The sequence below is a fragment of the Pteronotus mesoamericanus genome, unplaced genomic scaffold (genome assembly GCF_021234165.1).
Source record: "Pteronotus mesoamericanus isolate MK-2021 breed Mesoamerican mustached bat unplaced genomic scaffold, CSHL_Meso_final scaffold_85, whole genome shotgun sequence".
NCBI classification, from domain to species: Eukaryota; Metazoa; Chordata; class Mammalia; order Chiroptera; family Mormoopidae; genus Pteronotus; species Pteronotus mesoamericanus.
The window spans coordinates 25,231,944-25,244,731 of record NW_026555329.1 but is presented as its reverse complement, the minus strand read 5'-3'; the positions used below and the strand labels follow the sequence as shown (position 1 = coordinate 25,244,731).

At 35.3% G+C, this 12,788-nt stretch overlaps 1 protein-coding gene and 1 non-coding gene across 3 annotated transcripts in view; one reads left to right on the top strand and one right to left on the bottom strand.

Annotated features, from left to right (window-relative positions):
• Positions 1-12,788, top strand: part of RUNDC3B (RUN domain containing 3B) — a 143,800-nt gene that overhangs the window by 48,686 nt on the left and 82,326 nt on the right. The window lies entirely within an intron of this gene.
• Positions 11,073-11,205, bottom strand: LOC129063570 (small nucleolar RNA SNORA66). The gene has a single exon (XR_008528358.1). It is a non-coding gene; the product is annotated as a small nucleolar RNA SNORA66 (small nucleolar RNA).

The following is a 12,788-nucleotide window of genomic DNA, read 5'->3' as shown; positions in this document are numbered from 1 at the left end:
GAAAAAACCATAAAATGGTAACCCTAAATCCATTCATGTTAGTAATTACCTTAAATATAAATAGTGTAGACATACCAATTAAAATTAATTGGGTAAAAAAAAAAAGACTAAATACAAAAAGAAACCCACTTTATAATGAGATGAATAGGTTAGAAAGGTTATAAAAAGATATTCCATGCAGATCAACTGGAAGTTGGAGTGACTGTAGTGGTACTAGACAAATAAGCTTCCAAACAGGGAAAATTGATGGGATTGAATGTGGACATTTACATAATAAAAAGAGGGTCAGTTTCCCAAGAAAACATAACCAAATCATAAAATGTATGCAAGTAACAACAGAGCTTGAAAAAACAAAAGCTGATAGAACTGGCTGGAAAATTAGAAAATAGAAAAATTCACAATAGTACTTGGCAACTTCAGCACTCTTCTAATAATAAGCAAGAAGACAGAAAATCAGTAAGGATATAAAAGATTGGGGAATTATTATCAACCAACTGACTTATTTGTACATTTATAAAACACTCCAACAGCAGCAGAATTTATATACTTTTCAAGGGCAAATGAATGTGTAAACAATGTTATTCTGAAATGTATCACAAACCTCAACAAATTTAAAAGAATTGAAACCATACAAAATATGTTTTTATGACTATACAAAATATGTTTAATGACTATAACAATTAAACTAGAAATTAAGAGCAGAGCTGAAAAATCACCAAATATTTGGAAATTAAAAAAAGACTTGTAAATAAATCAGGAGTCAAAGAGGAAGTTTCAAGGAAAATTAGAAAGTATGAACTGAATGAAAATCAAAATATATCATATTCAAATTTATGGTATGCAGTTAAAACAGTACTTAGATATTTAATGCATTGAAAGCATATATTAGAAAAGATGAAAGGTCTAAAGTCAATAATCTAAGATTCCACCTTAAGAAATTTAAAAAAGAGGAGAAAATTAAATTGAAAGGAAGAAGAAAAAAAGGAGATAACAAAACTAAAAGCAGAAATCAATGAAATTGAATACACAAAAACAACTGATAACATCAATAACACGGAAGGCTGGTTGTTTGAAAACACTAGTAAAATTTAAAACTTCCAGTTACACTGGCCAAGAAAAGAGAAGAGACTGATAAGAGAATAAGATAAACCATAGGCTGGGAGAAAACTATATGCCAATCACAGTTTTTTAAAATTTAAAACATAATTAGAATTACAAATCACATATTTGAAAAAGGGCTTGTATCCAAAATATACAAAGAGGTATAAAAACCTAACAGTCTGAAAACAACCAACCCAATTTGAAAATGGGCAAAAAATTTGAAAGGACACTTTACCCAAGAAAATATGCAAATGGCAAGTAAACACACAAAAAGTTGCTTAACATCGTTAGTCATTCAGGAAATGCAATTAATACCAGAATCAGGTACTACTACACACCTTTACCAAGCTCTGCTGGGAATATGGGGAAATTTGAGTTCTTTAATGGTAGGAATGAATGCTAAATGGTTTCCCAGAAATCTCACTCCTTTACTCAAAAGAAATGAAAACCTATGTTTATGTAAATATCTGATTTATAGCAGCTTTATTTATAATCATTAAGAACTTGAAACAAACCAAGTGTCCTTCCTGTGATGTCCTTCATGTGATGAATGGATAAACCAGTGGTTATCTATTTATACACTGGACAAACTCAGCAATAAAAAAATAAAAGACCTGTTTCTGCATATAACAACATGGAAGAATCTCAAATGCAATGTGCTAAGTGAATGATGCGAGACTCTAAAGGTTATATACTGTATGATTCCATTTATATGACATTCTAGAAAATGCCAAATTATAGTGTCAAGAGAACAGGATCAGTACTTCTTAGGGGTTAGAGGCTGGGGAAGTTGATTATACAGTGTCTGCCTGAAGGAGTTTTTTGGGTGGTGAAATTGTGACGTGTGTTATGGTCCTGGTTACATGACTCCTTGCAAATTTACTGTACGTTATAAAAATATTCATAACTCCATAAATTCTATTGTTTTTCATTAAAACATTTAAAAATCAGAGAATCACACTTTTTCACTGTAATAGTTAAAAATTCCCACTCCTTCATCCCCAATGACCTTAGGCAGTTAGGTAGTTTTCCAAAGCACACAGTAAAAAGAAACCCCAAGGAACATTTACCATCCCCCTTCCACATTCTTCTTGATTATATGTAACTCTTGTGCCTATTCTCTGTTTTAGAAATGAGTAATGGCATGCATTCCCTATTCTTTTTCGGGAGTAGATGTCTTAAATTGGCACTTCACATATGCCTTACTTTTTTTTTCTTTTTTTTACTTCTCCCTTTTCTCCTAATCTTTTCCACACATACTATTTATTCCATTTATTCTCTTATTTAGCAATCTGTCTAGGCCCTATGCTAGTGTCTTAGGATACAAAAATTTTACATGAAATTCAGTCTTGAAGGACAGAAGGAGGATACATTAACAAATAATGGTGTATAATCGTGTCACTGAGTCATAAGAGAAGTATTAATGAGCATGATGTAGCACAAAACGGTGAATAGTTTTGCTTGGATGGGTCAGGGAAGACTTCACACAGGAAAAGGGCATAAAAGTACTCGTGAAAGTAAATTAAAATTTAATCCTTTAAAATTTCATCTGTGACTTTGATTATGGACTAGTAGGCCAGACATTTTAAGAAAAATATGAAATTTAGCAATAAAGTGAAAAACAATCTAGTAGTCTTCCACTAGGTGGTATGGAGATGTTATGCAGTAGTGAATTTTGTAAGGTTTTGTGGAAAACAACTGATAGAAACAAAAATATACAACATCTTGAAACATCTAAGATTGTATGTAGCCTGGTGAATTTAGTTCAGTGACTTTAAATTGCATAGGGAGTAAATTTAGCCTATTTAGAATATAGTAAGTTTAAGGTTCAGTAGTACGTAAGTTGCTATGTGGTATCATAAAAGACTACAGACTATCAATTAGTAATACGTAACTGACTAAAGAAGAAATGTTCAAGTATAAGGATACACTACATCAAAATCCTATGAATTAATATGTTAACTATACTTATTAATCGTGGGCTTGCTGACTCACATTCAAATTAGATTTTGCTTTGATTCTGAACATTTTCCCCTTAAACTTGTGTATAGAGAGTTCTTTTGCTGCTTTTAAATTCCTGTGCTTTAGCATCATTGGTCTTTGGCCTTTTCTTGGCTATGCCCAGGCACGTTCCTGCTGTAGCTTCCCGCTGCACTGGCTGTTCTCTGAGTTGCACTGACTCTTCTCTGTTGAAATACACTTCTAGATACCTGAGTGGTTAACTCCCTCATCTGTTTCAAAACTGCTCATTGAAGTCCCCCATATTTTAAATTATAATTCACCGCTCTCTTTTCAACCCAAGTACTCCTGACCTCTTCTCCCTGTGCTATTTGTTGTCTTAATTTCTAACATACTTTGTGATTTACTAATTATGGTTATTGTTTATTGTCTTTCTTTACCTCCACTAAAATGTAAGCTGAACCAGGACAAAGATCTTTATCTGTTTTGTTCATTGATGTATCTCAAATCTCTAGACTAGGACCTGGGATATGGTAGGTACTCAGTGAATATTTGTTGGAAAACAGAATTCTTGATGCAACAATAATGTCTGGGTTGTTGTTTTTTTTTTTTTTTTTCTGATAGCATCTGGATTCAGACTCTTAAAATGAGTTAGAATGTCTGTGACTTGACATTTGAAAATTTCTCCTATCCAGTTGACCTGTTATGATACCTAAGCCTTTCTCAGGAACACTGGCTTGAACCTCAAAGCTCTTCCTGACTTAGATGATAAAGTTAACCTCCCTGTGGGGCTACCTTTTGAAGTGCAGTATAAACACCTTTAGAAACAATGGGTGAAGATAAAGCTGCCCATTTGGCTTTTGAGTTTTCTTTGTTAATTTTTGAAGGTTTTCCAACTTTTGATTCTTGGTTTGCACACAAAATGAGACTTGAATTGTTTCTGTAGTAACATATGAACACAATTTACCCAATAAAAAGCCATACACTCAAGCCAAAACATGATACAATAGATAAGAAAGCAGCTCTGAAGGTTATCAGAGATTGGCTTTTAGACAATGGACAAGGCCGCCACTCTGAGAAACATCCTTTTAAGTTATACTTGGAAATTTCAGAAAGCTTCAACAAATTTTGTATCTCCAAAAATCATAATATTTGAGGAATTCTTGAAACATCCAAATTTACTAAATTTACTGTAGTAAAGTTAGTCCAGTGTCTTTAAATTGCATAGGGAGTAAAATTAACTTATTTAGAATATAGCAAGTTTACGGTTAGTTAGTAAATAAGTATGTGGATTTTAAAAACAGCCTTACTCTCTAAACTAAGTATGGTGAAAAAGATCAGTAGCCGGAAAAAAATACATAGCACTCAATTTTCCATAATCTTTATATACCTTTTACAACTGAAGTATTATTTCTACATTTCATTTATTCTTAAGATTGTTGCCCTAATCATTTCTTGTTTCTCTGATGACTTTTGAAAACCTGTTTTTTTCATTTTAGGATATTTATCCCGTAACAGCAATATAGATACACATGACTTGGCTTACGTGCATATTAATGGCCTACTATGTTTTTTTTTAATTTTTATTGTTCAGTTAGAGTTGTCTCTGTTTTCCCCCCATTATTCTCTCCTGCCCTACGCACCCCCACCTCTCATACTCAATCCACCCCCCCCCCCCCGTTGTCTTTGTCCATGGGCCTTTTATACATGTTCCTTGACTACTATGTTTTTGTTTTTGTTTTTTTCAGAAAGAAGAAAGATAGGAAAGAAAAGAATAAAACTCTATTACAATTCCTTAATTTAACCTCTTTCTGTATATATACTTTTTGTCTTCTTGGGCTACCAATCATTTTTTGCCTTCCCTCTTTCCCATAATCCTCATAAAAATGACAAGAGGTTTAAGCTATAAAGCTAAATTATTCATAAAAACCTACAGAAACCCCAGATATAATTGCAACTGGTAACTTTGTATATCACATATATTATTAAGTGCCTATGAATGTGTATGTATATTTACATTTTTTGTTACTATCTGTATTTTGCCTTTTGTATATTGGCTATACTGTATTTTCCATTTTATTTTTTTTAGTATCTTAAAACTTGAAATTAAATTTATATGATATAAAATTTACTACTTTACTCTAAAGCATATGCAACTCATTGATTTTTAGTATATTCAGTATGTTGTGCATCTATTCACTATTGCCTAGTTTCAGGACATTTTTGTCGCCCTAAAAAGAAACTCAATACTCATTTAGCAGGAATTGATGCTCTCTGATGGTAGTTCATGGTTGTGTTTATTTATCTGTGTTTGCAGCCCTTTGAGTTTCTGCCAAAAAAATAATGGGACATTTCCAGTTTGACCTTATAATTTTTACAAATTAGAATAGAACAACTTAGAGTTCTTTCAATTATCAAGTTGTAATTGTTTTTTTTTCAGTAATGGAAGTTGCTTTCTTGTTAACTTTTTGTTACGTAACTTCAGCAACAGTTTTGATCACTTTTAATACTTAAATATTGCTAATTTAAAGGAAATAAATATTTTATAGAATATAAAAATGCACAATTTAATGCACTTTAGTTCATTTTTAGAAAGCATCATTATAATTTGTTCCTACTTCTTTCTGACTTTCTAATTTCAATAAGTTGCTTGTTTATGTAACCTAATATTATAATTTTAATTTTAGAACCTATTAAGAAATGACAAGTGACTACATAGAAAAGAAGATAATATTGTTTCACTGTTAGCTGAATTATAGTGCATATTGCAGTTGTAAATAATGCTTCACTGAATGACTTTTACATATAAATACATGGTTGAAGAGTCAAAATTTCAAATAAGAACTTGCATTAATATTATCAGTGACAAAATAGAGTAATTGCATCTGGTATAAACAATTTAAAACAATAAATGTGAAAATTCTGAATTACTAGCTGAAAATTTATAATCGGTTTTCTTATTTGTCTTACAAATGGCCATCAGTTTACAAACTGATTTAGGGCCCACCTTGAGTCAGTTAAAAACAGTCATTTTACTTGTAACTTTATTAGGAAAATATATACACAGAGAGAAGTAGACTCACTATAGCAAAAGCAAAAAGTTCACATTCTGCATAGTTGTTAACACTTATTAAATTTTGTCAATCATGATAATGTAGTTAAGTCATCAAAGATATCAAAATGAATATAAAGTTGGAACAAGGGCTAACATGAAAAGATGGAGGAATAAACATCATATTTATAAGATTAGATTTATAATCAAACTTATCACCAAGGCCAATTCATTTGTGTAAAGCAGTCATCACTAATCCATTTATTTTCAATTTGTTTTTTTCTATTTTCTTTTTCATTAAATCTTTTATTGTTATTCTATTACAGTCGTCCCAATTCCGCCCCCCCGCCCTTTGCCCTCCTTCACCCATCCCACCCCCCCTTCCACAGTCAATTCCCACACCGTTGTCCATGTCTGTGGGTCATACATGTTCTTTTTCTAGTTTCTTCCCCTTCTTTCCACCATCATCCCCCTCTCCATTCCCCTCTTGTCACTTTCGGTCTGCTCCATGTTTCCATGCCTGTGGTTCTACTTTGTTCATTAGTTTATTTTGTTCATTAGATTCCTCTTACAGGTGAGATCATATGGTATTTGTCTTTCACTGCCTGGCTTATTTCACTTAGCATAATACTCACCAGTCCTATTCATGCTGTCGTGAAGGGTAGAAGTTCCTTCTTTCTTTCTACTGCATAGTTCTTCATTGTGTAAATGTACCATAGTTTTTTTTTTATCTACTTATTTACTGATGGGCACTTAGACTGTTTCCAGCATTTGGCTATTGTAAATAGCGCCACTATGAACATAAGGATGCATAAATTCTTTTGAATTGGTAATTCTGGATTTTTAGGGTATATTGCCAAGAATGGAATTGCTGAGTCAAAAGGCAGTTCCATTTTTAGATTTTTAAGGAGTTTTTGAAAATTATGTACCTTTTGGTCAGAAACTATTGTATCTTCAGTATGATTAAGTATTCTTTTATTATATATCCATCTCTGAGTAGGTGCATCTTTAACTGACATTTCAGAAACTAAATAACACCTGATATCACTATATGTGATATGGTTATAATGGTGCATTTGAATGAATTTTGTTCTTGAACAAACTGTTTTCTTTTTCTTTGATTTATGCATCTTCTCTCAATTGTTTGTCTAAGCTATTTAATGTAAAATACTGTTTCACTTCTCTTAACATATATGTTAAATATATAAGGGTATTTTATATATGGTAGGTATATTTACTTAAAGATTTTATTTATCTATTTTTAGAGAGAGGGGAAGGGAGGGAGAAAGAGAAGGAGAGAAACATTGAAATCAATGTGCGAGAGAAACACTGATCTGCTTCCTCTCGCATGCCCTGTGCCAGGGACCTGGCCAGCAACCCAGGCATGTGCCCTGACCAGGAACCGAACCAGCAATTTTGGTTCACAGGCTGGTGCTCCATCCCCTGAGCCACATCAGCCATGGCTATAATAAATGTATTTAAATCAAACACATTTATTGTAATCCCCATCAAAATCCTAATGGCATTTAAAAAAAAACAAAAACAAAGATTCATCAGATTTGTATGGAACCACAAAACACCCTGAATAACCAAGCAATCCTGAGTAAAGAGAATGAAGCTGGAGATATCACATTCCCTGACTTTAAATTATACTGCAAAGTGAAAATTAATCAAAACAGTATGGTATCAGCAGAAAAACACACAGACCAATGGCACAGAATTGAGAGCCCAGAAACAAATTGATGTACCCAAGGGCAAATAATTTTTGATAGAGGAGCCAAAAACATACAATGGAGAAAAGAAAACCTCTTTCAATAAATGATGCTAGAATAATTGGAAAGCCAGATACAAAAGAATTGAAACTAGACCACTGTTTGTCCCCATGTACAAAAATTAACTCAAAATGAATCAAAGACCTAAATATAAGACCTGAAACAATTACAAAGAAGAAAACAAGTACTAAACTTAGGGATCTTGGCCTTGGAGAGGATGTTATGAATTTAACCCCAAAGGTAAAGGAAGTAAAGGCAAAAATAAATGGGGATAATATCAAATTAAAAAGCTTCTGCACAGCAGAAAAAAACTGGCAACAAAACAAAAAGACAGCCCAATCCAATTAAAAAATGGCAGAGGATCCTCTCCCCAGATGAGCTACTGATGGCCAACAAAAATATGAAAAGATGCTTAATTTCACTAGCTATTAGGGAAACACAAATCAAAATACAATGAAATAGCTCTCACCTATTAGAATAGCTATTATCAACAAGATAAGTAATAACACATGTTGACAAGGTTGTAGAGGAAAAGGAACCCTTATTCACTGCTGCTGGAAATGTAAACTGGTACAGCCACTATCGAAAACAATATGGCAGCCACTCCGAAACCCAGAATTGCAAAAACTTAAGAATAAGTTACCATATGACCCGCAACCCCTCTTCTAGGTATCTACACAAAATGTTTGAAAGCATTTATTTGCAAAGATATGTGTGCCCCTGTGTGCATTGCAGCAATATTCACGGTGGCCAAGACATGAAAACAACCGAAGCGTCTGTCCTTTGATAGAGAATTGGGTAAAGAAGTGGTACGTATATACAGTGGAATACTATTCAGCCGTAAGAAAAGATGAAATACTGATATTTGTGACAACATGAATGGATCTTGTGAATATCAAACTAAACTTAAGTCAGACAGAAAAGGAACCGTATGATTCACTGATATGTGGAATATAAAACTGAAAGCAACAAATGAACAAACAAAAACAAACAAAAACTCATGAACACCGACAAAAGTGGTGGTTACCAAATGGAAGGGGCTGTAACGGGAAGAAACCCCTCTGGAAATGGGGGAGGGGGTAGGAAGCACGAGGGATGGCAGATGAGCAGCAGCCGCAGTACGGCTTCTGGACCGGTGTATGTCGCCCTGGCAATGATGGTGACACCTGCTGGCCACGCAGGGGATTCTGGGGGAGCCTTTAAAAGGACAGCAAGTGGGACGGCACTTTCTTGGGTTCTCCCCTCCTTCCAGGAGGGGCTGGAGTCCCTGGGCTCCAGGCCTTGGGGGCTGGGTGGCCCCGGGCACGTTTCCGGGCCCCTCCTGGAGCACTCCAGGGCCAGCCCAGAGCACAGGAAGCATCGGTAAGAGGGCAAGGGAGCAGGCTCTGGTTGGTGGGCTCAGGGAGCGTGGTCAGGCAATAGGCCCCGCACCCTTCCACCACAATGGGAGGCTGCGGTGGCTGCTGCCTGCCCACAGCCCACACCAGAGTAGGCCTGTCCGTGAAGGCTGCAGCACACGCAGGGGGTCAGGACTCCTGCTGCCTGCACGTTCCTCCAAGTCCTCCAGTGGGAGCCTGGCGATGGCCGTTCCCCCGTCACTGCTGATCTGCCGGTGGTGGGGACTGGACACGCTGGGACCACTTGGGGCTTAGATCCCCACACAGTCGGAAGCCAGCTCCGCAGAGTAAGGGTCCCACCTGGGAAGTGTGCCTCAGTGGACTCCAGCCTTTAGGGCGCTACAGGCCCGTGCACTCTTTCACCCGGAGAGCATTGCATAGAGACTGAAAGCTGCACATGGAGGCATGAGCTTGGGAAGCTCTCACAAATGGAGCTTCCATTGCATGATCGTCTGGAATGATAGATCATTCCTGAGTAAATTCCTGGGGAGCATTCCTGGCGCACCCCAGACCCTGACAGAGAGCTGCTGTGAGACTGTAGCCATAAGTGCATACCTCAGAGAGGGTGGAGACCTCTTTGTGTGGCTGGTTTAGGCTCCAAAAGGACAGATGAGCAATGATGGGAATTTCTGGGTTTGGTGTTGGATTTTAATCTTCCTGGGTGTGGCTAGTTTACAGTGCTTTGCAAATGAAGGTGTCCCGGAATGTTTCCAGCCCTCTCAAAACGGGTTTCCTGTTAATCGAAGCCTATTTCCTTCCGTACAAATCTTTGTGTTACATGTATGTACACGGTGACAAGCGACTAGACCCCATGCTGCCCAGTAGAGGGGGCGGGAATAACAAAGGGTGAAGGAGATCAAATATATGGTGATGGAAGATGGTTTGACTTCGGGTGGTGGACACAACAACACAACACACAGGCGATGTATGGTAGAATTGCACACTTAAACCAATGTCACCCCAATAAATTGGATTTAAAAATACTATTTAGTAAATATTATTTACTAATATTTAATATTATATACTTATTTATTTTTAATATTATATGTTTTTAAAATGAAGGTTTTATTTCAGTTGAGACTCCTTTCTGTAGACAAGCATTCCTTGGGCTATTAAGAAATAAGGTGAGCTTTGTTACATATATGTATATACACATATAAAATTACGCTAAGGATTTACATTTTATATGACATTTACTCCAGTTACACTATATGTTTACTGTCTCATCATTTTTATTATTTCTGAGGCTGCTAGTGAAAACTCATAGCCAACCAGGAAAACCAGCTGACTGGTTTTCTTCCCCCTGTCTGATCTTGTCTGTCTAGCCAAAGAAGTACATCAGCGTAAAGCTACAGGGAGCAGAAATGTGCTGGGTGTAGGCAGAGTTTTTTTCCTGGGTCTATTATTTTTCTGTCTATAAAGTAAAAGAGGTGTTGAAATTTACAGATAATTTGGAATCTAGTGGATTGTCATTTAGTCTGGATGCTGCTGGTGGCTTATAACTGACCTAGAGTGAGCTATTAAATCATGACTAAAGCAATTAATGCTTCCAAATAAGTGAAGATGTTTTACATTTTAAAATTTTCACATGATGTTTCATAGCCAAGATCAAAATAATATGTATAACTAGGGCATAAAGGCCATTATATTAACAGCTTTTAAAAAAACATCTAATTTATAAATTGAGTTTTATAATAGATTCAGTAATTATTTCCCACTTTATACCAGGGATTGATTAAATCATAACATAAATCTGGATATGATGTGTCTCATTTGATACATTTTTTTTTACACTGTACTGGGATAGAATGGACCACCTCAGTAACTTCTGAGGCCGATACATTTTTCTCACCACAACTACTTTAGCAAACCTGGTTCCCTTCACTTCTGCAGCATCATGCAGAGTCAGTGATTGAGTTTGCACAACATTTGATACATTTTTTTGAAGTGAAATTCCATTAAGTAAGATTTTCCTGGAAGTCTTTTTTACTTTGATAACTTTTTGATAAAGTAAATGACTACAAATAAGATAACATAGCTTTGTTTTCAGGGCAGAGATAGTAAAATAAACGTGGTTTAAACGTTATAAATTGGTATTCTTAATATTTGCAGTGAGAGCATTCCGTTCTGATTTACATTTCAGTGCTGAGAAATTTTCATTTTTGTTTGTTGTAGTTGTGTCAAGAGCATTGTGTTCTAATATAGGCTTCAACCAGGGTACCAATTTATAGATCCATTTGGATGTGTTTCCAACTTTAATTATTTGTTAAGATGTTACTAATGGAGGTAGGAGCAGCAAAGAGAATGAATGGCAGAGACATAGATGTAGCCAATAGCACAGCTGTCTATATCTTCTTCCTTTTGTTTTCATACAGCATTACTCACTGTGTTTGTTTTTTGTTTGGCTTCATAAAGGGTCCAAGTATTTGGAAAGGTGTGAGAATATGTCCTATTGAGGATTTCATTGTTTGGTTATGAGAGAAAATATTATTTTGGGGAATGTGACATCAGAAATTTGGCTTTGCAGTTTTCCTGTATAATTATATGAGGAATTTCCAAGCAACATAGTAAGAATTTATAGTGCTTTTCCAGATGGTGATTGTTAAGCAATAATTGGAAGCTGCTATAGGAAATAAAACAGTATTTTACATACAGTAATCATTTAGTTAGTGTTGGTTAAACTGAGGAACATTTTACCAAATATCTAAGCGCTGTTCTCATAATGCAGAACCATACAAATTTTATCTCTTCTTCGGCCAAAAAAAAAAAAGAGAGAGAGAGAGAGAATTGCTCTTCAAAATGAATTTTAGAAAATTTTTTTAGAAAAGTTAACAGTAAAAAAAATGTTTTTTCTTTTTAAAGTTAAAAATTTTGAGGCATATGTAGTTCAGTAAGTAATTTTCCCAACCAAACTTATAAATTCTGAGGTGCAAATGTAGCACATTCAGTCAGGCTTGTGTTCATTTTGCATTCTGTCATCACCAGTTTATTATACTTGGGAAAGAATGATGGAGGTAGAAGTAAACAGGGACCCATTTCTTCTCACTTATTTCTATGACTTACATAACACTAGTATCTCCAATGAACAGACTACAAGAGACTAGCTTGATTTATGTGCTGAGTATATAGCTCTTATTCGTTTTGAGTGAGTTTAGTGTTTGCTGTGTCAGAATTATGTGCAGCCGTCTAACTTGGGCTGTTCAGTTTGCAATTATAAACTTGATAGCAGGTATCTTAAATATTTGTGTGTTGTTGTTATTTATTTTTTTTCAAAGAGATTTCCCAAAGTTGCAGATGGCTGGCTCATCTCCAAATACCTCTTCAAGGCACTCTGTGCTGGTGTCATCTGCCGCCACTGAGTGCACAGGAGCATGGAGTTGACTTAACTGGGGAGGGCTGTGTCAGTTAAGTGATCTTTTTTAGTACATTGCATGGGTTTTGCAAAGCTTTCTCGGTTTTTTTCTTGTTAATTTAGAAGGCACAAGTATGATTATGTTAATTTTTATA